Source organism: Staurois parvus, unplaced genomic scaffold (assembly GCF_062004578.1).
Source record: "Staurois parvus isolate SC_StPar_1 unplaced genomic scaffold, SC_StPar_1.0 ptg001051l, whole genome shotgun sequence".
Taxonomy (NCBI): Eukaryota; Metazoa; Chordata; class Amphibia; order Anura; family Ranidae; genus Staurois; species Staurois parvus.
In genome coordinates, this window is record NW_028318847.1 from 1,472,304 (window position 1) to 1,496,646 (window position 24,343).

The following is a 24,343-nucleotide window of genomic DNA, read 5'->3' on the forward strand; positions in this document are numbered from 1 at the left end:
ATGATTCAGGTACTGTTTTTATTCTGCCAGAGATTCTTTTATGAAAAGTGTTCTGAGTGCCTATACAGCCGCTGGATCACTTTTACAGGAGATGGACTGACGTTGTTCCTCCCACTTTGTGACATCAGAAACTGGAAGCAAGGAGGTATTCCTCACTTCTGGTTGTGGTTTGTTACTGCCTTGTACAGCAGCCAAACAGATCTCAGTTTGATCGGCTGCTTTGGAGGCCAGAGGAGATATGGGGTCTCAATGGCCCCAGATCAATCCATAAGGAGGACCTGGTATGGCCCACGCTATCACAAGGGATGTTGTTCATCCCTTGTTATAACAAACTTAATAAAAGAAATAAAATTTTTAAAGTTCCTATGCTTACACACAAAGGTACGCACACATTGGGCCTGCATGCATACATACATAAATGGCGATCACACCACATACAGTCAGGTCCATAAATATTGGGACATCGACACAATTCTAACATTTTTGGCTCTATACACCACCACAATGGATTTGAAATGAAATGAACAAGATGTGCTTTAACTGCAGACTGTCAGCTTTAATTTGAGGGTATTTACATCCAAATCAGGTGAACGGTGTAGGAATTACAACAGTTTGCATATGTGCCTCCCACTTGTTAAGGGACCAAAAGTAATGGGACAGAATAATAATCATAAATCAAACTTTCACTTTTTAATACTTGGTTGCAAATTCTTTGCAGTCATTTACAGCCTGAAGTCTGGAACACAGACATCACCAGACGCTGGGTTTCATCCCTGGTGATGCTCTGCCAGGCCTCTACTGCAACTGTCTTCAGTTCCTGCTTGTTCTTGGGGCATTTTCCCTTCAGTTTTGTCTTCAGCAAGTGAAATGCATGCTCAATCTGATTCAGGTCAGGTGATTGACTTGGCAATTGCATAACATTCCACTTCTTTCCCTTAAAAAACTCTTTGGTTGCTTTTGCAGTATGCTTTGGTCATTGTCCATCTGCACTGTGAAGCGGCGTCCAATGAGTTGTGAAGCATTTGGCTGAATATGAGCAGATAATATTGCCCGAAACACTTGAGAATTCATCCTGCTGCTTTTGTCAGCAGTCACATCATCAATAAATACAAGAGAACCAGTTCCATTGGCAGCCATACACACCCACGCCATGACACTACCACCACCATGCTTCACTGATGAGGTGGTATGCTTAGGATCATGAGCAGTTCCTTTCCTTCTCCATACTCTTCTCTTCCCATCACTCTGGTACAAGTTGATCTTGGTCTCATCTGTCCATAGGATGTTGTTCCAGAACTGTGAAGGCTTTTTTAGATGTCGTTTGGCAAACTCTAATCTGGCCTTCCTGTTTTTGAGGCTCACCAATGGTTTACATCTTGTGGTGAACCCTCTGTATTCACTCTGGTGAAGTCTTCTCTTGATTGTTGACTTTGACACACATACACCTTCCTCCTGGAGAGTGTTCTTGATCTGGCCAACTGTTGTGAAGGGTGTTTTCTTCACCAGGGAAAGAATTCTTCGGTCATCCACCACAGTTGTTTTCCGTGGTCTTCCGGGTCTTTTGGTGTTGCTGAGCTCACCGGTGCGTTCCTTCTTTTTAAGAATGTTCCAAACATTTGTTTTGGCCACGCCTAATGTTTTTGCTATCTCTCTGATGGGTTTGTTTTGTTTTTTCAGCCTAATGATGGCTTGCTTTACTGATAGTGACAGCTCTTTGGATCTCATCTTGAGAGTTGACAGCAATAGATTCCAAATGCAAATAGCACACTTGAAATTAACTCTGGACCTTTTATCTGCTCTTTGTAATTGGGATAATGAGGGAATAACACACACCTGGCCATGGAACAGCTGAGAAGCCAATTGTCCCATTACTTTTGGTCCCTTAACAAGTGGAAGGCACATATGCAAACTGTAATTCCTACACCGTTCACCTGATTTGGATGTAAATACCCTCAAATTAAAGCTGACAGTCTGCAGTTAAAGGACATCTTGTTCGTTTAATTTCAAATCCATTGTGGTGGTGTATAGAGCCAAAAATTTTAGAATTGTGTCGATGTCCCAATATTTATGGACCTGACTGTATGTGATGTATCTCCTAGGATGTCAGTGCAAGAGCAATGTATCTAGCACCAGACCTCTTGTGTATCTCCAAACTGGTAATCTGTATAGGTTTTTAAATCACCGCCTATGGATAATAAAACATATGTAGTTTGTTGCTGTAACACAGGTGCATGCAATTTTAAAGCGAGACATGTTCGGGATCTATTTACTCGGCGTAACAATCTTTTATATTTTTCTGAAAAATTAAGTATTATATTGTGTTCACGAATATTCATTACAGTGGTTTCAAAAACCACTGCGCAAATATCATGTGACAAACAAAAACTGCAACACCCACCATTTTATTCTCCAAGGTCTCTGCCTACAAGAGATATATAATAATTGGGGGGCTCAAAATTATACCCTCTCTTTATAATTAAGACTTGTAACTGACTGTATGAAACAAATAAAACATTTCTATTTTCTTGTCAAAGTTGTGAAAGCTGAAATTTCACAGAACATGTTTAAATTATTAAATATTTTATAAACATCACAAGTTTAACCACTTGCCCTCCAGAGAATTTACCCCCTTCCTGACCAGACCATTTTCTGCGATACGGTGCTGCGTTACTTTACCTGACAATTGTGTGGTCATGCAATGCTGTACATAAATGAACTGTCATTTTTTTCCCATTTTCCCCCCCAGAAATAGAGTTTTCTTTTGCTGGTATTTATCACCCCTGTGTTTTTTTTTTTTTTTGCTCTATAAACAAAAAAAGACCGACAATTTGGAAAAAAGAAAACAGTATTTTTGACTTTTTGCTATAAAACATATCCAACAAAAATGTTTTTTAAAAAATCTAATTTCTTCATAAATTTAAGCCGAAATGTATTCTGCTACAGGTCTTTGCAAAAAAAAAAAAAAAAATCCCAATATGTGCAAACTAAATTTGTTTATATGAAAGTTATAGCATCTACAAATGATGGTATACATACTGTAATTTTTCTTTTTTTTCTTTTTATACTAGTAATGGTGGCAAACAGCGACTTATAGCAGGACTGCAGCGGGCCTTCCGACACTGGGTGGGAACTGACTAACTGCTACTGACATCCCCAGTGACACTAATACAGTGATCAGTGCTAACATAAAAAAAATCACTGACACTGTACTAATGACACTGGGCAGAAAGGGGTTAACATCTGGAGCAATCAAAGGGTGTGCTGTATTTTACTAGGGAGACATGCAGTTTTGTATATCTCTGCTGTGCATGTCCATGCTGACAGGAGACCTGTATGGTTTACACACAGGTCTCTCCCGTCAACTTTCCCCGACGATCGCTGAGTGCCGGCTGGGACCCAGTGATTGACATCTCTAGCTGCCCTACACGGAATTGCAAATCACGTGTATATATACACGTGATTTTGCACAGCCCTGATGCCCTGTAGCAATACGTCTGCGATAGGGCGGAGGGAAAGTGGTTAAAACCAAGTGTAACACAGAAGTACAGCAACAGACATTGAGGAACGTAGCTCTATCTGCCCCCAAACTGATGCCACTTCTGGTATCGGTGCATTTACAGGAGTACCGATACTCGTGCAAATACTTGCTATTGGTGCAACTTCCGCTTCCAATTGCCTTAGACCACAGGTGTCAAACTACCAGTCCTCCAGATGTTGCCAAACTACAAATCTCATCAGACATGTAACAAGCATGACTCTCAAAAGGTAGAGACATGATGGGACTTGTAGTTTCACAACAGCTGGAGGGCCACCAGTTTGACACCCCTGCCTTAGCTGATCACAGCAAAAGTGGGAGCGGGTACCTGTCAATTTCGGGTACCCGCTCCCCAAAGGTTTCAATCCCTAAAGGGGAGCGGGGGAACACTCCTTAAAGTGGAACTCTGCTTTAACCCTGAATACTGATGCCATGATTGGAAGAACATCTGATCCAGCTCTCAGTTTAGGAAAATCATGGCTGGCCATGGAGCTGAACTAGAGAATCTTGTTTTCTACAATGGTGACCCAGACAATGGCTGCCTCTGGAGGATTACTTCAGACAACTATTGTTCTCTTGCACACAATGGCCCCTCACACCCCAATACACCTTGTCTACTTCCTAACGCAGCTCTCTGAGTCTTTCTATTGCCACCCTTGTAAACCCCGACCAGCTACAGCACTGCCAGCCAGACATTACTGTGAGAGATATGAACACACTTGTATAGGAAACAAAGGCAAACACAGCATGCGGACCATTATCCACAACTACACCAAACTACAGCTGTTCCTAGACGTTACTCACCGTTGCCAATTCGTTCTCCAAGATGTCTGCTCAGCTGTCGCACTGCTATTACGTCACGGAGCAACGCCTACTTCCGCCCTTGCGCGTTCATACTCGGTAGTAATGCGTTCCAAAGTGGTTATGGCTCCCAATTGAGAATTTTTTACGTGTACGTTATACTGTACTCACGGTGACAGGATCCGTATCTGAATCTCCCCAATTGGAGTCCTCGTATCTGTTACGCGAAGTATTGCTGAAGTTACAACGTTGATTTGTATTATTTCAACCTAGCGTTGCGGAGTAATGAGGCCATCTAGTGGCCGAATGTGAGATGACACCGTAAAAGCCAAAATGTCTGGAGGAATATTCACACTAATGCAGGCCATAGACGGGGAGAAAACCGGCCGGTTTTTTAACAAAAAAACGAAAAATCGGTCGTTCAATAGGCCGACGTTACCACCAACAGTGAAAAAAAAAATCGGCCGATTTTCTTGCCGTCTACAGCCGGCATTTAATTACTTCTGTCCCTGCAGAGAGTCCCGCTATTATATTTGACTTTAAAAAGTATTGCGGTTGCAGCATTGTATCTATTTGTATCCATTTCGGATACAGATGGGGGTTTTTTGGATACAAATAGATACATTGTTGCAACCGAAATACTTTTTAATGTCAAATATAATAGCGGACTGGAATTCTTCTTCTTTCTCTTCTTTCTCTTCTTTCTCTTCTTCTTTCTCCTCTTCTTCTTCCTCCTCTTCTTCTTCCTCTTCTTCTTCCTCCTCTTCTTCTTCCTCCTCTTCTTCCTCCTCCTCTTCTTCTTCTTTCTCTTATTCTTCCTCTTCTGCTTCCTCTTCTTCTTCCTCTTTTTCTTTCTCTTCCACTTCTTTCTCTTCTTTCTCTTCTTCCTCTTTTTCTTTCTCTTCTTCTTCCTCTTTTTCTTTCTCTTCTTCTTCCTCTTTTTCTTTCTCTTCTTCTTCCTCTTTTTCTTTCTCTTCCTCTTCTTTCTCTTCTTTCTCTTCTTCTTCCTCTTTTTCTTTCTCTTCTTCTTCCTCTTTTTCTTTCTCTTCTTCTTCCTCTTTTTCTTTCTCTTCTTCTTCCTCTTTTTCTTTTTCTTCCTCTTTTTCTTTCTCTTCTTCTTCCTCTTTTTCTTTCTCTTCTTCTTTCTCTTCTTCTACTTCTTCTACTTCTCTCTTTCTCTTCTTCTTCTTTCTCTTCCTTCTCCTCTTCTTCTTCTTTCTCTTCTTCTTTCTCTTCTACTTCTTTCTCTACTTCTTTTTTCTCTTTTTATCTTCCTCTTCTTTTTTTTCTTTTTCTTCTTCTTTTTCTTGCAGGTCATGGCCTATGCGCAGATTTTTTATCGGTAAAAAGATCAGCCGATTTGCCCATCATTGCCGCGAAAATCGGCTGATTTTTTTCCAACTTTAACGATCAAAAAAATCTGACAAAATCCAGAAAAATGGCCGACCAATTAACCCATGAACGCACTGTTAATTGGACGTTTTTTTTTCGGCCGAAAAATCGGCTGATTTTCGACCCATCTATGGCCTGCATAACCATATCGTTCTTCAATTATAATCCACACACCTACGATTTAAATGGTCACTAAAGACGGCCATACATGGGTTGAATCCCAAAAGAATTTTCTTTCGAAAACCTCTAATATGAATTTTCGTTCGAATTTTGCACCATTAGTGGGTCACAGAAATGGCCAATGTTCATGTGACCATCAAATTTGAGTGATCGGGAATGTTGGAAATTTTTTGAAAAACAAATTTCGAATCGATGGGAGAATCGTGCAAGAAATATAAAGCTGTGACCTGGAAAGAAAAGAAAATTCATGGCCATGAAAATTCTTTTCTGTAGCAACATGAGGAGAAATTCTAAAGATAATTCTTTCGGAAATCAACCCATGTATGGACTGCATTAAGGCAAAACATTTTCTTTTCGGATAAAGTTACATAGTTAGTCTGGCTGAAAATAGACAAAAGTCCATCCAGTTCAACCAAAAAAAAAAAAGTTATAATCCTACACCCACAGTTGATCCAGAGGAAGGCAAAAAACCCAGCAAAGCATGATCCAATTTGCACCTGCAGGGGAAAAAAAATCCTTCCTGATCCCCCGAGACGCAATCGGATATTCCCTGGATCAACTTTACCTATAAAATGTTAGTATCAAGTTATATTCTGTGTATCTCGGAAAGAATCCAGGCCTTTTTTAAAGCAATCCACTGAGCTGGCCAGAACCAACTCTTGAGAGAGTCTATTCCACATTTTCACAGCTCTCACTGTGAAGAAACCTTTCCATGTTTGGAGATTAAATGAAAGGTTTTGGAGAGTAAGGAAAGGTTATAATCCTGTGATTTTTTTTTTTATTTTCTTGGCACTTGTGTCCCACTGTGAACATTTCCCTTCACTTCCTGTTGCAAAACAGGAAGCGAGTTCAAATCCCTTCAAAGTGAGGGAATCCTGGTGTGTCACCAGGATCATTAGAACTAGTGTCCTTATTTAAAGAGTTGCTCTCTATTCCTCTTCTGATGTCAACCCAAAATGTGGGGATTTTCTTTTCCATTCACTTTCGATAATAACAGTAAACAGGACAAATAGAGAGGGTGAATCTCCCTAACAGAGGCACAGACAGCAATAAAAATCTGTCAGGCGTTGTAATCCTTTTCCAATCTATTCAAAGCTGAAAAAAAAGAAAGTTTTATCTTTTGTGCCACTTTAATAGCCCTGTAATCTGTTTTTCATGAAGTCATTTCTTACCATGTTTTTCTGCCTCCTTCTAAGGCCCTTTTCACACGGCGTTCCGTTTTTTCATCAGTTCAGTCACATTTTTTTCAAGAAAAAATGGATCGGTTCAGTTTTTCATCAGTTTACATCCGTTTTCATCCACTTTTTGTCCGTTTACATCCATGTTTATCCATTTGCATCCCTTTTTCATCCGTTTACATCAGTTTTTCGTCCATTTACATCAGTTTCTTGTCCGTTTACATCCATTGTTCATTTTAAAAAAATGGATGTAATCGGATATGGACATTAATGGCTTTAAACAGATGATCACCCGTTTACATCCACTAGTCCATAGAAATAAATGGGTGTCCGTTTTTCATCTGTAAATGGACAGATGAAAAACAGACATACAGAACGCTTCTGTGAAAGGGGCCTTAAGCCGCCCATACATGGGTCGAATTCCGAAATAATTTTCTTTCGAAAATCTTTTCTGAGAATTTTCGTTTGAATTTCGCACCATTAGTGGGTCACAAAAACGGGCGATTTTCGTGCAACCATCGAATTTGAGTGATTGAGCATGTTGGAAATGTTTTGAAAAACGAATGAATTTTGAATCAATGATGGTAGAATCTTGCAAGAAATATAAAGCTGTGACCTGGAAATAAAAGAAAATTCTTGGCCACGAAAATTCTTTTCTTTAGCTACATGAAGAACTTGAAGGCTCGGTTGGTTGAATTTCGAAATTAATGGTGGCACCATTGGATTACAAAATGCACAAAATTTCCGATTTTCTAAAGAAAATTAGTTCAGAATTCAACCCATGTATGTCCTGCATAACTCTGTGATTTCCTGAACTTCTCCATTTCCCCCTCATTTCTGTTTGTTTGGAATGAGCAGTGCAAGTTAGTGGCAGTCACATGCACTGCTCTATGTAGCACCCTCCTAAATAGATGGGTTTAGATAGATAGATGTAGTATGTGTTTTCATAGGTAAATTTAGTTACCACACTGGAATCAGTGTGGCTGTGATTGTTTGTTAGGTACCAGCATAGTTTGCTCACTGCACTCAGTGAAGCTGCATTTTGCTAGTCAGGTCTGCTCAGTGCTAGGTGTGGAGCTATGCAGATGGCAGCATGAATATTGATACAGCCAAGGCTGTCTTTAATGTGGGGCAAATGGGGCAGCTGCCCAGGGCCCAGTCATAGTTGTGGGGCCCAAAGCAGCTGCCTCTTGATCCCACACTGCCTGCAAATTGTGTATATGCCACATGCCTGTTTTTGCATTTCTTGTCCCGGGATCAGTAGTGCTGCTTGCACATGATCTGATGGATCTCGGACCCCCTCTCTGCACCTTCAGCTGGCAGCCCCATGGCTTCTCTGGTGGTGGTGGGAGTACAGTCTGCATTAGACAGAGTCACTAGTGTTGATGATATTGATAGGAAGCTGTGCTGCCCCGAACCCCTCTCTTCACCTCCGGCAGCATAGCCAGTATACTGAAGCTGGTGCCTTTAGGACACAGATGCCCCTCTGAGTTCATACTCTATTGTATAGCCTAAGCTGCTGGAGGTGAAGAGAGAGGTTCAGGGCAGCACAACTGCCTATCAATATCATCAACACGCCTAAGAAGCCACAGTAGCCTGAGAAATGGAATGGTATGTGGCCATTTTGTTATTAAACAGGTTGCAAAGATGGGGGGAGGAGGGTAACATAAGATGCTGGAAGGTACAGAGGTAGAAGTGTGTGGGGGATATGGAATATGCAAGGGGGTACAGAGGTGTGTTCGGGGTGGAGAGATGTGCTGGGGGGAGTACATGGATGTACTCTGGGGGTGAGGAGGCATACAGGGGGTACAGACATTTTCTGAAGATAAAGTGATGTGCAGAGGGTGTGGAGGGGTATGGAGAGGGGGAGCAAGAGATGTGCAGGGGAATACATAGATGTGGTGTGGGATGCAGAGACTTGCTGGGGTAAGGAGGTGTGTTGGTCTGCTGGGAGGTGCAGAGGTGTGTGGGTGTGTGTGAGCGGGGGTGCAGAGGTGTGTGAGTGGAGGTGTGTGTGAGCGGGGGTGCAGAGGTAAGTGGGTGGGGTACAGAAGGTATGTGTGTGTTTGTGAGCTGAGGTGCACAGGTGTGTGAGCGGGGATGTAGAGGTGTGTGTGTGAGCGGGGGTGCTGAGGTGTGTGTGTGAGCGGGGGTACAGAGGTGTGTAGTTGTGTGTGTGAACGGGTATGCGAAGGTGTGTGTGAGTAGGGGTGTAGAGGTGTATGTGTGTGTGAGCGGGGGTGCTGAGGTGTGTGTGTGTGAGCGGGGGTCTAGAAGTGTGTGTGTGAGCGGGGGTGCAGAGGTGTGTGAGTGGGGGTGCAGAGGTAAGTGGGTGGGGGTACAGAGGGTGTGTGTTTGTGAGCTGAGGTGCAGAGGTGTGTGAGTGGGGATGTAGAGGTGTGTGTGTGAGTGGGGGTGCTGAGGTGTGTGTGTGAGCGGGGGTGCTTAGGTGTGTGTGTGTGAACGGGTGGGCTAAGGTGTGTGTGAGTAGGGGTGTAGAGGTGTGTGTGTGTGAGCGGGGATCTAGAGGTGTGTGTGTGTGAGCGGGGGTGCAGAGGTGTGTTTGTATGAGTGGGGGTGCAGAAGTGTGTGTGTAAGCGGGGGGTGCAGAAATGTGTGTATGTGAGCAGGGATCTAGAGTTGTGTGTGTGTGTGGGGGGGGGGGGGTGCAAGAGGCTACAGAGATGTGCTGGTGGATATGGAAGAGTGCTGGAGATGCAGAGGTGTGCTAGGGGGTGTGGAAGTCTTCTAGAGGTAGGAAGATTTGCTGGATGTATAGAGATGTGTTTGGGGGATAAGGAGATGTGCTGGGTGTGCAGATGTGTGCTTGCGGTGGAGAGCAAAATTGTATGGGGGGGGGGCCCAATCAATATTAAAGATGGCCCTGGATACAGCCCTGGCCTATCCCAGAGAGGCAGGCTCTGATGGCATGCTGGGAAACTGTATATATTCGGTTATTACACTGAGTTTGGGATCTTTTCTTGGAGAGGCTTAGTCTAGTCTGGAGGGGGCATGATGCCCTTCCAAGCAATGCTGCTATGCCTGCTGTCATGAGGCCTCAGGAGGGCAACCTGAGGGCCTTAATGCTGAGACCGGGGTTTTGTTAAGAAATGACTGATGGGCTCTCTACTGAAGATCTGATCTGGTATCACGGCAGAAGGCAACCAGCTGTCCTTGGGCCTTGTGAGTACAGACACTTCTGAAGGATGTTAGATTCTTTTGTGCTGCTAATACCTCTCTGGTGCTAAAGAATCAGTTGTGGGTCTAGTTAAAGGGGACATGGGCCGGTGTCCTGAAGAGCTTTGTCCATCTAATCTTCTGCTTTAAGGGACTCTGCTCTTGTGGTTCTAAGCAAAAGATTTACAGTTAACTACTACTTCTACTGGAAACCTTAAGTCTACTATTTGTTACAAGTACAGACTTTATTATAGCTTGTCCTGAAAATTACTCAAAATGTACATGGTTCTTGTTTTTGGCATATCCCACCTAATTCCCTCAACCCTATACAAGTTCTCCACAAATAAAAGCAACACCCTTAAACTGGTCATTGAAGAAACGTGTGAATGAGCCTGTGAGCCTGGCTATGGGGCAAAGCTTGTGGGGAAGACTATTGATGTACTACTCACCTTTAATCTGAAGCTGACTCCCCAAAACAATTCATTTTGCCCACTAAATGTTTTAAATCTGGCCATACACCATTAGGTTTCTTGTTTTCAGCATGCAGGCAATCTAACAGATTGCTCCATATGCACTGAACAGCACAGATGGACAAATCCCTCTGCTGGTCTATTGCATTCTGGCAGCTGCCAGCAGTGGCTGTCAGAATACCCAAACATCTAACGGGATGCAGCTGCTGTTTGTCTGAAAAACTTCCAGTAGGCAACCATCCATCAAATACATGCACGAAAGTCACGGGTAGTAATTTTTTTCCACTGTTCCATCAATTCCCTATCAGTTTTCTTTTTTTTACGATAATTGTTAAATATAAACTTATAGAGGAGTTTTCGTGCAAAAATATTGAGATCCTTTACGGTTTCAAAACTGTCAATATCCTGGGCTGGACAAAAGGTAAGACCTAAACTTAGTATTTCCCGTTGTATATCACTCAATATATGAGATGATAAATTAATAACATTAAGTCCTAAGTCCAATTTGCCTACTTGTTTTTGGCTTGCTCGTTTTTGTGATCTATTTGTATGGGGCTTTCTAAAAACAGTTTCTGTGTTTTGGTCATCTCAAATTGAAGTCATTTCCTGGGCACCAACCCCCTGTACTTGATTGAAAATGTTTTCCAGTAGAGGGTATTTGGTATACTTTTGATTTTATATGTACATGTTAAACTTTGTTTTTTAGATTGTACCTGAATAAAGTGAATATTTTTATATATCTCGTGTAATATGCCTGTGAATTCTGCACTGGAAGCTGGCGGAGATATCCTCTTCTACAGTCTCTTAATTTTTTTCTTGTTCTAAATATTGGATGTGGTATTTGGAAGTCTTATATTTTTGGAATATTTGTAGGAAAGCATAATCTATATTCTCATTCTATTTACAGGCAAATATAGATAAGAGAGTCTAGTCAAGTTCCCATTGAACACGCCATCCTCAGCATGAGCCTCCTATTGAAGAATATTTTGATTGTCTACTTGAAGAGTTGAAAAAACAATGGCAAACTTCTGCCTCACAAATTGCTGATGAATTCTTGAGTATCTCAGACCCTGATGTGATGTTTTGCAGAATTTTACTGTCTGTAATCAGAGAGGTCCCTTCTGATAAGTGTTCTGAAGTTAAAGGGGATATATATGCATATATTATGTTCATAGTTTCCGCTTGCAAAGAGCAACGCCCATTTCCTAGATTTCAGCCCTGGGGATAGGGTTTTAATATGTCTAGTGGCTCAAAATCACTGCCTGGCTATCATTAGCCTGACACTACACCTGCCATGAGCCACCCTTACTCAGAACCCCAACCGATGTACGCACCTTTCTAATCTAATCAGGGTTTTCAAAGAATGCATGAGCAGCCAAACCCATGTCATCCACCCTTATCTTTATCTTCCCAATCTGATTCACCCATAAATGTTTGCAGAGAACCTAGCCATTCTTCCATACATTCCCCTTACCCAGTTTACACGCTTGTAGTTTGTTTACTGCTTCTAATTTGTTATTTATATGTGGTTAATTGGACTGATATCTTTGCTGTTAGCAGGTATATCCAACTTCCTGCTGATTGTTTTTTTAGCTATCCCCACTAAAGACACGTATTCATCATGGCATGGTCGAACTGCTTCAATTTTACCATTTCAACCTCCCCGTTGTATCTTCTGCTCCAGTCACACACCATCTTTTCTGCACACAGCCTGCAAAACCAGATTGTGTCCAAGTAAGATGAATGACTTTTTTTCCTATCCACAAATCCTGTTTAATCAAGCCAAACCAAATCCTGATTTTTTTGTAAAAAAAAAGGAAGAGGTTACCAACACAAAATCACCACACAAAATTTGTATCCAACTTGTGCCAAGGAAATAAGTGAAAAATTAAGCGGAAAATTAAATGCTGCTGTTCAAGGATTGACTAAATATAAAAAAAAATAATACAGCGCAAATAATACAAATAAACAAAACTGTGAAAAATTATATATTGAAGTCCAATGTCCCAAAAAATGTGAAAAAATATTATTTACTCAAACTTCATAGATTTTCCAGCTTGCTCACATCTACTGTGAAAAGCATTTTGTAGATCCACACTCACCAAATGCTGTGAATTCCCAAACTGGTATGGCTTTAAGATGCAAAAAAGGCAAGCCTGCAGGTGGGGTGTGGTGTCCTCAGAGATGATATAACTCTTTATGCGATTTCCCACTGACTCTCATAACCAGATATTTCCTCATATAGTGAAAAACATAAAAGAAAAAGATGCCAATGATATATTGCTATATACCGATAAAAAATATATTTTATAAAAATTGCAAAAAAACACCTTCCATACACTCGCATAAAGTAATTAAGCCCCAATTTCAATAGGGTAATTTGATCTCCCGCATCACAGTTGGTAATCTACCCTTATCTTCTGCCAAACTCTCCCTCCTGGATGGACAGAAGGATGGATAGGGGTACTTTATGACCAGCTAGTTGCTGTCAAGCCTTCGCTCATGATTCCTCCTTAATTTACCCCGAATGCATTCTCATGGATGGATAGATGAGAAAAATGCAAAAGAAAAAATACCAAAATAGTGTAATACTGTTAAAAACTATTTAATACTCAAGTGATGCTCCAAATGCACTCACATTTTCAAACTGAATAAAAAGCCTTTTTGTATATAAATCAGGACTCCTCAAACTTGTTCCAATAGCTCCTCTCACAATTACAGCTAGGCAGACACAATTGCTCACTTAAATCACCACAGGCAGTTTATGATACATTTTGAATTGAGGGATATTAACACTTAGCGGGATGTTGGACACACTTTGAAGTGTGATTGTGCATTTCAGAACCCAAGTTGTTTTTAAAAAATTACATTTTAAAGCAATACATGTGGCCACTGTAAGCACAAACACAAAGTTGTATACTGTGCTCACAGCCCATCTGTATGAAACAAAATATGTTTTTGCCACATTACATAATGGGAATACTTGAACTTTTTGTGATTTCTGCAAGGTTTTTTGTGTTGTCACACCTGCAATACTGAGTCAGAGTTGTATACTTGAAATTAAAGAGCTTTCTCAACATCCCAAAGGAATTTTTTTTTTTTTACATGCAAGCATCTATGTTCAAGGTTTTGTATTTGGAAGACCTAAAGTCTTCTTTCTTTGTTTACCAAGTTTATTATTAGTTTACATAAAGCAAACAGAAAAATGAATCCAAAATAATTAGACAAAGGTGTATAAAATATTATAAAAATGTTAAAACTGGTATACCATCTATAAAAATGTAACAAAAATGTAACAAAATGTACAAGTGGTAAAAAAGTTTAAAATGGTACAACAGTGGTAATAACAATTAAAAAAAAAAATCTTCAACCAAAAGATTAGATATAGCTATTTTGCCACGGAACCTGTCCTTCATCGGTAAGGAAGTAGTCCACAAAATGTGTACGTATTTGGAGGGCATGCTTAATAGGACAAGTGCCAGTCTGATGGCCTTGTGGTTCATTTGAGATCTGTTCTGGAGATTCACTGGACACATTCTCCTTTAACCTCAAAAAGTTATGTAGAGCACAGCATGTCAAAACTATGTTGACTGTATGCTTAAACTACAGGTGCATTGATGTTAATAAAACATGCCATTTTGATGTACAGATTCCAAAAGCACACGTCACCGTTCAGCTTGCTTTACTCAGCCAATAATTAAAAATGCGTTTCCTGGAATGGGAGCCATGCCTCGTGTAGGGCCCAAGGAGGTAGATGGATAAAGCAAATGCCGCATCTGCTACAACCACTAGAGGCAGATCTGGCCAAGCAGTGCCAGGCAGAGGTCTTGATTCTGGCACATCCAATTCCCCATATTGGAAACACTGACCCATCACAGAATTCTAGAAAATTCTAGAATCTCCAAAATTTCCATGGGCCCCAACATCCACTGCTATAAATTTCATATTGGCATCACTGAGTCCCAGCAGAACAATTGAGAAAACATTTTTGTAGTTGAAGAAGCGGGAACTAGATTTAGGTGGCTTGATAAGACGGACATGTTTCCCATCTAATGCCCCAATGCAATTTGGGAAGTTAGTTTTCCCCTAAATCAGCTATTTCTTCCCACAAAAAGGCTGTTGGTTCTGGCATTACTGAGTTTTTCAGTTCTTTCCACAGGACAAGTCTCATGCACAATTGTTGACCCAGTTGAGATCCCTATTAAAAAATTATGGTGTGGGGTGGTGAAACTGGCTCCAGTGGCAAGGTACTGTATCTACAATACATAATTGACAAAATTTGAGAAGAAATACAAACTGGAAGCAAAAAAAATTACACATATATTTAAGCATCTGTTCCACATATAGAAAACCTACCTTAAAGTAACTAACAGATGTTCTTCCGCACTAATGCTTCATCTCATATTGGTATGCATTCAGCTCACAAGTCCTCTAACAAGGTCTAATAACTGATCGAAGGTTGCCACCAACATCCTGGTTAAATTGCAGAACTTGTCTGGATGAGTGCGTATGTCTCCAAATATGAGTGCAAAGTAACCAATAGATGGACACTGGAAGGTCAAAGGATGTACCCATTAACCTGTGCGGCCAACCAGTAAGGTCTAACTCCACCTGCCTTTGAAATTTGTCCATGTCTTTCTCTCTTGATTGATTAGGGTAGAAGTCAGACTTGTGCTTGAAGAATGTGGCAGGAACTACAGCTTGGTTGGCATCCTCCATATTGACAGTTTCAGCAGCAAGAATTTCCAAATCACAAAATGCACACTGTTCCTGAAATCCATCCTCACCTCCTCCACATTAGTCTAAACCTGCCCATATTCAAACAAATCCTGTCTTTCTCATAATAATGTCTGCACAGAGTGAGCTGAAGTGCAAATGTATTCATATCTAGTATGGTATCAAGCAAATGAAAGTGAAGGGTTGGGCAGAAAATTGAGATCTTCAGATAATAGCAAAACTTCTCTAGTAGAGATAAATTCAATACAACCATTCAATACAATGCAACCCCCACAGCCCTCTGGGACAATTCCAAGGTCCCAGAAGACTGCAGCCCATTCACACAGCACAGCGTGCTTTGCGCATGCACAGTAGGAAACCGACGGTGAAGCTGCAAGGCCCTCAGTCAAGATACCTGCGCCAGCACCCGACAGCAGATTGAAAAATTGGCTCAGGCTGAGGACACTACTGGATGTATGAACAGGTAAGTGCCCTACTATTAAAGTCAGCAGCCACAGTATTTTTAGCTGCTGACTTTTAATTTTCTTTTTGGGAGGTGGCGGGGCCAGAACTCCTCTTTAAAAAGATTAGAGGGATCACTGTAACGCAATCTTCCATTGCTTTTTGTTGACCACATACTGTATATGCCCAGATATTTTCAGGGGGCATTAAGGTGGTTTCCCCATAAGCACCCGCTTTGGGGAGTGTTCTATCACAGAGTCATTTTATCTCTTCCACAACAAGGGGTCGGACCTGGTTGGATTTTAAAGGTAGTTTTAGATGTGGAGGTTTTGTGCCCACAGTAAATGGAAAGGAATTTAAGTTTAAAAGGTTTATCGATTACAATACCACAAATCTTATATATTTGATTACTTGCAACATATTTTGTATACAATATGAGGGTAGAACCACCAGAAGACTGCGTGATCACTTCCGTGATCATGTTTACGATATAAAAAAAGTAATTCCACAAATGTTGCTGGCCACTTTACCAAGCATCATGGGGGTGATCACACAACATTACAGATTCAGGGTATTGAAAAAGTGGTCCACCCAGAAAGAGGGGGAGTGTCACGGTGTGAGGTCAAGTTCAGAGACCAGTAGCTATAGCAGCAGATCAACCAACAGGATAGGTAAACAAGCAGTTCACCCTGGGAAATGACGCAGGCTGACCTGAGGTGCGGGGTCTAAGCACTAACCGGTATTCACCAGAGATCCTGATGGTGGATATGGATTTTGCTGCGAGTTAGAACCAGGTCGCAGTTCTCAGGATCACCCCCCCAGGAAGTGAGCAAGCCAGGATCCAGTAGCAGATATGGCAGGTAGGGATCTAGCAGAAGCGTTGTCAATAAACAAGCCAACGGTTGGTAACAAGCGGTAGCAGGTTGGGATGATGCAGAATCGTAGTCAAGGAACAAGCCAAAGGTTGGTAGCGAAGGTATGGACGGCAGCAGGAGAGACAAAGCGAGATACTGGCTGGAGAAGGCACAATAATCTGGCAACCAGGAAGTGCAGACATGGCTTAAATCAGGAAGGTCATGGGAGGAGCAAGGAGTTCAAGGTTCATCAGAAAACAAGGCAAAAGGCAAGATTGTCCAATAGATCAGGCAGAGTGTTGTCCAGCATCCCAGGTAGCTCAGAGAGAAGAGTTACTGCCTTACACAGTTGAGGTCCCAGGCCCTGACAGGGAGGCACCTTCAGACTTTTATGTAAAAAGGAGGTTTATTGGATTTTTCAACTGAGTATGTGGATCCCTAAGGGGTTAAACTTCGAATGGGACCTAGCGCACTTTTATGAGTGAGGTTCTTTACACATATACAGGCCAATGTGGTTGTATAGGATGAACTTAATTGCTCTGAGGATTGTTCACAATCTACACATATACTGTATCTATGGATGTCAGTTCTGGGTTTGGGTACTCTTTGGCACCTCAAGTAGCCTTTTCATATGATGGAGCTAAGTGATAGACATTGAAACATGTGATTTACTTTAACTAACACTCTATACAATTATGTCATGCTTGGTTTTGAGTCCATAATGAATCCTTTATAGTTTTGTATTTTGACAATTCCCAAATTTTTGTTTTTTTGATGCATAGATTTGAAATTGTCTAGTGGATTGTATCATTTTTAGCAGGGCTGGGACAAGGGTTAGGAAGGAGGGGAGGGTGCCCTGAGCACTGTGGTATCATGTGAGGGGGGGGGGGCACTGTATGCAGAGGGAGGGGATTTTTGCTGCCACTTAATGCTCATACATTGTGGGGAGTGGGGCGCCATTTGGCATCTTTGCCCTTGGCAATATATAACCTTGTCCCATCACTGGTTTTTAGACAGGGTGATGCATTAGTCTATGGGTGGTGGCTGCAACGGTTAATATGAAAACAGCTGTTATTGATAATTGGGCTATGCTTCCCTATGTATAGACTTTTGCATCATGCCAGTTGTGAGTTATGATTAAGCGCTGAGGTTAGCGCAATATGCGTGAACCTTTTTTCCCCCCACTGGCATACAGTATGGTGTTTGTAAGCTGCTTTTCTACACAATAAAGAGGATACGTGCTTTAGTGTGGTCTCCCGGACTTTCCTTTGATCTGCAAACTGCAAACTGGGCCAGCACAAACGATGAAGGGTTGTGGAGTGTGGAAGTGGTGAGCCTACCTGAAGCAGTGCTACCTTCTCTTTCCATATTGCCAAGAGAAGTTTCTTGTTGAGGTTCACATACATTAACTGCAAACACCCAAAGAGCACTTTATGAAGTTTAAGATGTTTCAGAAGACATAAGAGATACATTTATAATATAAGCTTAACGATTATGTACTGTATACAGTATATATATATATATATAAAAATATCAAATACACAAACATATGCTTTTTCACATCTATAAATGACTGTCCAGACTGTGTAATTTAACTGCTGTCCAAGCTTGTCTTTTATAGTACATGGAACCATAAAATTGAATGATAGATAAAGTTCAGTGGAACTCAATAGGTGCTGTGTGCTGTCTTGTCACTGCTTGTAAGAAAGAGAACCAGTCTTCCAAGGCATTTTAAAATTTTCCACATTTGACATAATTCATACTTCCTTCTTTTTCTTCTTTTTTGGTGTATTTGCAGTTGCTATATCCTCTCTAGCACTCCCCTTTTTCCTCCTTGCTTCTTAGAAGAGGTTTTTTCCATCACAGTTTCCATGTTATCGCAGACTTCATCATCTTCCTCATCACTCACATCCATATGGTGAGTGGAGTCAACTCTTCTTCCTGAAGAGGAGACAAATTATAATTTAATTTATAATTACAATAATACCTATTTACTTTCATGACCCAAGTCCCATGCACTGCACCCACAACCAAATATTTACTGTTTTGCAACATCATGTCTTTTTTTTTAAAAGATTTTTATTTTATTGTACATAGTAAACAATATAGCAACATAAAGCCCGCATGTGGGTATGTTTCACAGTTGTCACAATCTTTTTTATTATCATTTTATAAGGTGCCGATTAAGATTACATTAGCCAATCATCAGGTGGCACAGAATTATTGACCCATATAGATTTGGCGTGTGCCACTCTGGAGAGTAGGTCTGTCATTAAGGGGTGCTATAACCGCAGAATACAATCTGCTGTTTAAGGACATATCTATGGCAGAGCCCTTATTTGTTGCCCATAGTCCTCAATCCTTCTGGCAGTGGAGCCCACTGGCTACCTCAATTAGTATGGCTGTCTGAAGGCTGACCGGAAGTGATGTAGTTCATCTGCCAGAAGTAGACTGGAACATGAATCATGATGCCTCATTTCCAGGCGGACCCATATGGGGTGTGTTCCACAGCGGAATAGCAGCTATTCTTTTGTTATATTGAGAGAGGATGTTGAAATGGGCTTTCTACATATTTACTTGGAATTCGCATCTAATTGGTTACATTGAGTCCCCAGTGTCTGCTAGGCATTAAATCAAGAGAACACATAATTGTAGTAGGTCTCTACGCCTTTTGCTGTCTATCTATTATGATACATGATGTATGTGTAACACAATTACTAAGAAGCAATGAGAATATGTTGCAAAAATTTTACATGTGCTTACACTTCTATAATGCTGCGACCTGTCTTGGATATTATGTTGTTGGAGTTTTGGTACACACCCCTTAGAGATTTGATCTGCCCACTGGGAGGTATACATTTGCATGGATTGGGGTCTCAGTCAATTGATGATATATAAAAGGGGTGAGTGTGCAACACTAAAAACAGGCTCTGAGGAAGAGGGCATCTCCCCTCGAAATGTGTCAGCCATTTTCGAGCATCCTCTTGTATGTGGAACTCACACAGTATTCCGGACCATTGACTCATGTTGGATAGGATATGCCTGTGTCTTTTTGGCATTTGTGAGTACATATCTGCCATTTTTTATAAATAAAGTGTGGCAGAGCGTCCCAAAGGAACCCTGGGAAAGTTCTGTTCAGGGTTTATAGATCTCCCAGGTTCCTTATCTATACCTTTAGGGATCTCTGATATGAGGGCCAGTGCAGTGGTTACCTTTTCCATGGGAAATTAAATCCATCTGGGACCTGTAGCCAGAGCTCTCGGCCTGGGGATCAGACAAAGGTTGGTGGAAACTAACTAGCTGTGTATTGTGTGGCTGACAAGCGGTAGGCTTGATCAGTCTGGTAGTTAGGACCTGCATTACTGTGTAGTGAGAGTCGGGACACGTCTAGGTTTTATTTTGTCTGATATTTTCCTGCCCGGTTTATTTTGGTTAAACATTGTGCAGCACTTTGTATGTAGTTTTTTGTAAATAGCACTAATAAACACCTTCACTGATTGCCACTAATCTCACTGAATTTGGTATCTGTGCCTGAGAGACTGCTTACCCCAGGAGCATATATCCCAGCTGCCTATTCCCAGCTTATAAAAGTTTGTATTGAGGTAATGTGCAAGGCTGGAGCACCCCTTTCTTTTTCTTGTATTATAGTATATTCCCTACAAAGAACCAGCAAGCATCTACTGTGGCAAAAGTGTTATTAGAGAAGTTCTTTGTACACTATGGGCTTCCACAGAGAATCCACTCAGATCAGGGCAGAGACTTTGAAAGCAAACTGATTAAGGAATTATTGACCTTGTTAGGAATCAAAAAGTCCAGAAATACTCCTTACCACCCTCAAGGTCAGCTTCAGTCAGAACATTTCAACAGAGTTCTTCTAAACATGCTGGGCACTCTGCCGTTGGAGAAGAAGCAACAGTGGAGTCAACACATTGCTGTAGTGTTGCACGCCTATACTGAGAATGATAGTACTGAGAATGATACCACAGGATTTCCCCCCTATTGTTTGATGTTTGGGCGGGAGGCTAAGTTGCCCATGGACTTGGCCTTTGGCACTGCCCCTGATCACTTAACCCTCTTATCACATTAGGGGCAGGGGCAGGGGCAGACAGACCGAGGGCCCGGGGTCAGTACCTTTTGTGGTTTGAGTGTGGGCAAGGACACAGGGGCCCCATGATCCCCTATTGCATGGGGGCCCCATGAGTTGTCAGACCACCCCTGATCAGGGATATGTTGAAAGACTGGAATATCAGTTGGAGTCTGCTTATGAAGGAGCTAGGCGAGCCTCTCAATTAGCAGGACAGACAAATAAACAGCATTACGACACCAAGGTGAAACTCCAAGATTCACAACACGGCGATCAAGTGTTATTAAAAAACCTGGGGATCTCAGGGAAACATAAATCATAACTTTTCATTGTCTGTTGAAACTTATCCAGTCTACCAGTTTATCATATTTGCCCAGAGGGGAAGAAAGGCCTAGTCAAGTCATGACATCGCAATCATCTTCTGCCTTTATCTGATGCTGTGTGGATCCCAATTCAGATACAGGTGAAACTCAAAAAATTAGAATATCGTGCAAAAGTTCATTTATTTCAGTAATGCAACTTAAAAGGTGAAACTAATATATGAGATAGACTCATTACAGGCAAAGCAAGATAGTTCAAGCCGTGATTTGTCATACTTGTGATGATTATGGCTTACAGCTCATGAAAACCCCAAACCCACAATCTCAGAAAATTTGAATATTGTGAAAAGGTGCAATATTCTAGGCTCAAAGTGTCCCACTCTAATCAGCTAATTAAGCCATAACACCTGCAAAGGGTTCCTGAGCCTTTAAATGGTCTCTCAGTCTGGTTCAGTAGGAATTACAATCATGGGAAAGACTGCCGACCTGACAGTTGTGCAGAAAACCATCACTGACACCCTCCATAAGGAGGGAAAGCCTCAAAAGGTAATTGCAAAAAAGTTGGATGAACCCAAAGTGCTCTATCAAAGCACATTAATAGAAAGCTATGTGGAAAGGAAAAGTGTGGAAGAAAAAGGTGTACAAGCATCAGGGATGACCACAGCCTGGAGAGGATTGTCAGGAAAAGGCCATTCAAAAGTGTTGGGGACTTTCACAAGGAGTGGACTGAGGCAGGACTCAGTGCATCAAGAGCCACCACACACAGACGGATCCTGGACATGAGCTTCAAATGTAGTATTCCTCTTTTCAAGCTGCTCCTGAACAACAAATAACATCAGAAGCGTCTTACCTGGGCTAAAGAAAAACAGACCTGGTCTGTTGCTCAGTGGTCCAAAGTCCTCTTTTCTGATGAGAGCAACTTTTGCATCTCATTTGGAAACCAAAGACCCAGAGTATGGAGGAAGAATGGAGAGGCACACACTGCAAGATGCTTGAAGTCCAGTGTGAAGTTTCCACAGTGTGTGTTGATTTGGGGAGCCATGTCATCTGCTGGTGTTGGTCCACTGTGCTTCATTAAGTCCAGGGTCAACGCAGCCGTCTACCAGGAGATTTTGGAGCACTTCATGCTTCCTTCCGCAGACGAGCTTTATGGGGATGCTGACTTCATTTTCCAGCAGGACTTGGCACCTGCCCACACTGCCAAAAGCACCAAAACCTGGTTCAATGACCATGGGATTACTGTGCTTGATTGGCCAGCAAGCTCGCCTGACCTGAACCCCATAAAGAATCTATGGGGCATTGCCAAGAGAAAGATGAGAGACATGAGACCGAACAATGCAGAAGAGCTGAAGGCCACTGTTGAAGCATCCTGGCCTTCCATAACACCTCAGCAGTGCCACAGGCTGATAGCTTCGATGCCACGCCGCATTGAGGCAGTAATTGCTGCAAAAGGGGCCCAAACCAAGTACTGAGTACATATGCATGCTTATACTTTTCAGAGGTCCATAATTGGACCAAGGATGTACAATCCTTGTTTTATTGATTGCATGTAATATTCTAATTTTCTGAGATTGTGGATTTGCTGTTTTCATGAGCTGTAAGCCATAATCATCACAATTATGACAAATCACTGCTTGAACTATCTTGCTTTGCATGTAATGAGTCTATCTCATATATTAGTTTCAACTGTTAAGCTGCATTACTGAATTAAATGAATTTTTGCACGATATTCTAATTTTTTGAGTTTCACCTGTAGATGAACCACTTGTTGCAAGCCTCAAAGGGAATGCTGTTGCCTATGACTGTATATATTAACCTGTAAACCATCTTCCAAAACAGGTTAATCCTTAGGCAATCCCACCACACATGTACCAACTTCCCAGCCATACTGCACCCTCAAAAGCAACGATAAATTTTGCAATCCGAGAGGGTACCATGTACCATTAAAGTGGAAGCTTACAATTGGCCTCCAGAAAGGAAGAAGTTAGGGACCCCTGAGCAAAATCATCACATATTTGGGGCCACTGATGAATATGCACACATGCAACAAGAAATATGTGAATGCTTTGTGTGCAAAAAACATGGCAAGGGCGCACTTGGGTGGGATTGGGCACCGCTACCGGGGGTGTATGGAAGCAATTTTGCGGCAGCGCAGCTACATGATTGCTTCCACCTGACAGGCAGGAGTCTGCCTGTCAGTTTTATACAGAACCCTTGTGGCTGCAGTCACTGGATTGTGTATAAACATCCCCCCCCAACACTCTCAGGTCCAGACAATATACAGCCACGCACCGTGGCCATTTTGTTGGTTGGAAACAATAGCGATTTTATATGCTCAAGTTCACCATTTTCTTGTAAGTGCATTACCTTTATTAAACATTGGTTTACTCTAATACTATGTCATGAGAAGCCTCTGTTTATCTTTTTATGCACTATAGTATCTTGAGTTGTGGAGTTGCCTTTTTGAAGGAGAATACCTTTGTTTCCATATTTCCACTGACCTTCCATATATGCTGTTAATGACCACAAGATTTGTGGTCATATCCTCTGGTAAGAGGCTGTGAATGGTGTTGGTGGAGAATCTCTTTTCTTCTCTATTATGTGGAGATTTATCACTTCTTCCAAGTTGTGTGGTTTATGGAGAACATAGTCACAATAAATGGACTTTTTCTTTAAGGACTTTTTTGATATATGATTTTATTATTTATGCTATTATTGAGAAAATAAGCGCTACATTGTGTTTTATTATTTTGTTATTTGTGTCCGTACAATTTACAGACCTGGCAGCAAAAGTGTTAAAGCTGAAATCTGGACAAAAACAATATATGGACACTGTAAGTGTGTGACGTGTGTAAGCTGCAGCTTTCTGTAAAACTCTTAATTTCATTTATCCTGTACACCATAGTAAGTACCAAATTTCAGGTGCTTACACTTCCAGCTGGAGTTCAGCTCTGATAGAGGGTTGCAGCTTGTCTATTCAGTAAACATCTTGCATTCTTTTCACAGACTGCAAAGTATTGTGAAATGAAGGAGGTACAGATGAACATCATGACCTTCACTCTTCCAATCAGAAAACACCTTACAGTCATTGAAAAGAATGCAGGACATTTACTGAACAGCCCAGCTAAAGAGCAATTGACCCACTATCATCTACTGTATGTACACCAAGTGTAA

At 41.5% G+C, this 24,343-nt stretch overlaps 1 protein-coding gene and 1 pseudogene across 1 annotated transcript in view; one reads left to right on the plus strand and one right to left on the minus strand.

Annotated features, from left to right (window-relative positions):
- Positions 1-4,444, minus strand: part of SART1 (spliceosome associated factor 1, recruiter of U4/U6.U5 tri-snRNP) — a 78,989-nt gene extending 74,545 nt beyond the window's left edge. The window contains exon 1 of the mRNA XM_089658035.1: positions 4,340-4,444. The gene's annotated coding sequence lies outside the window, so the exon portion shown is untranslated. The remainder of the gene's footprint in view (positions 1-4,339) is intronic.
- On the plus strand, positions 1-24,343 carry LOC149440814 (uncharacterized; annotated as a pseudogene).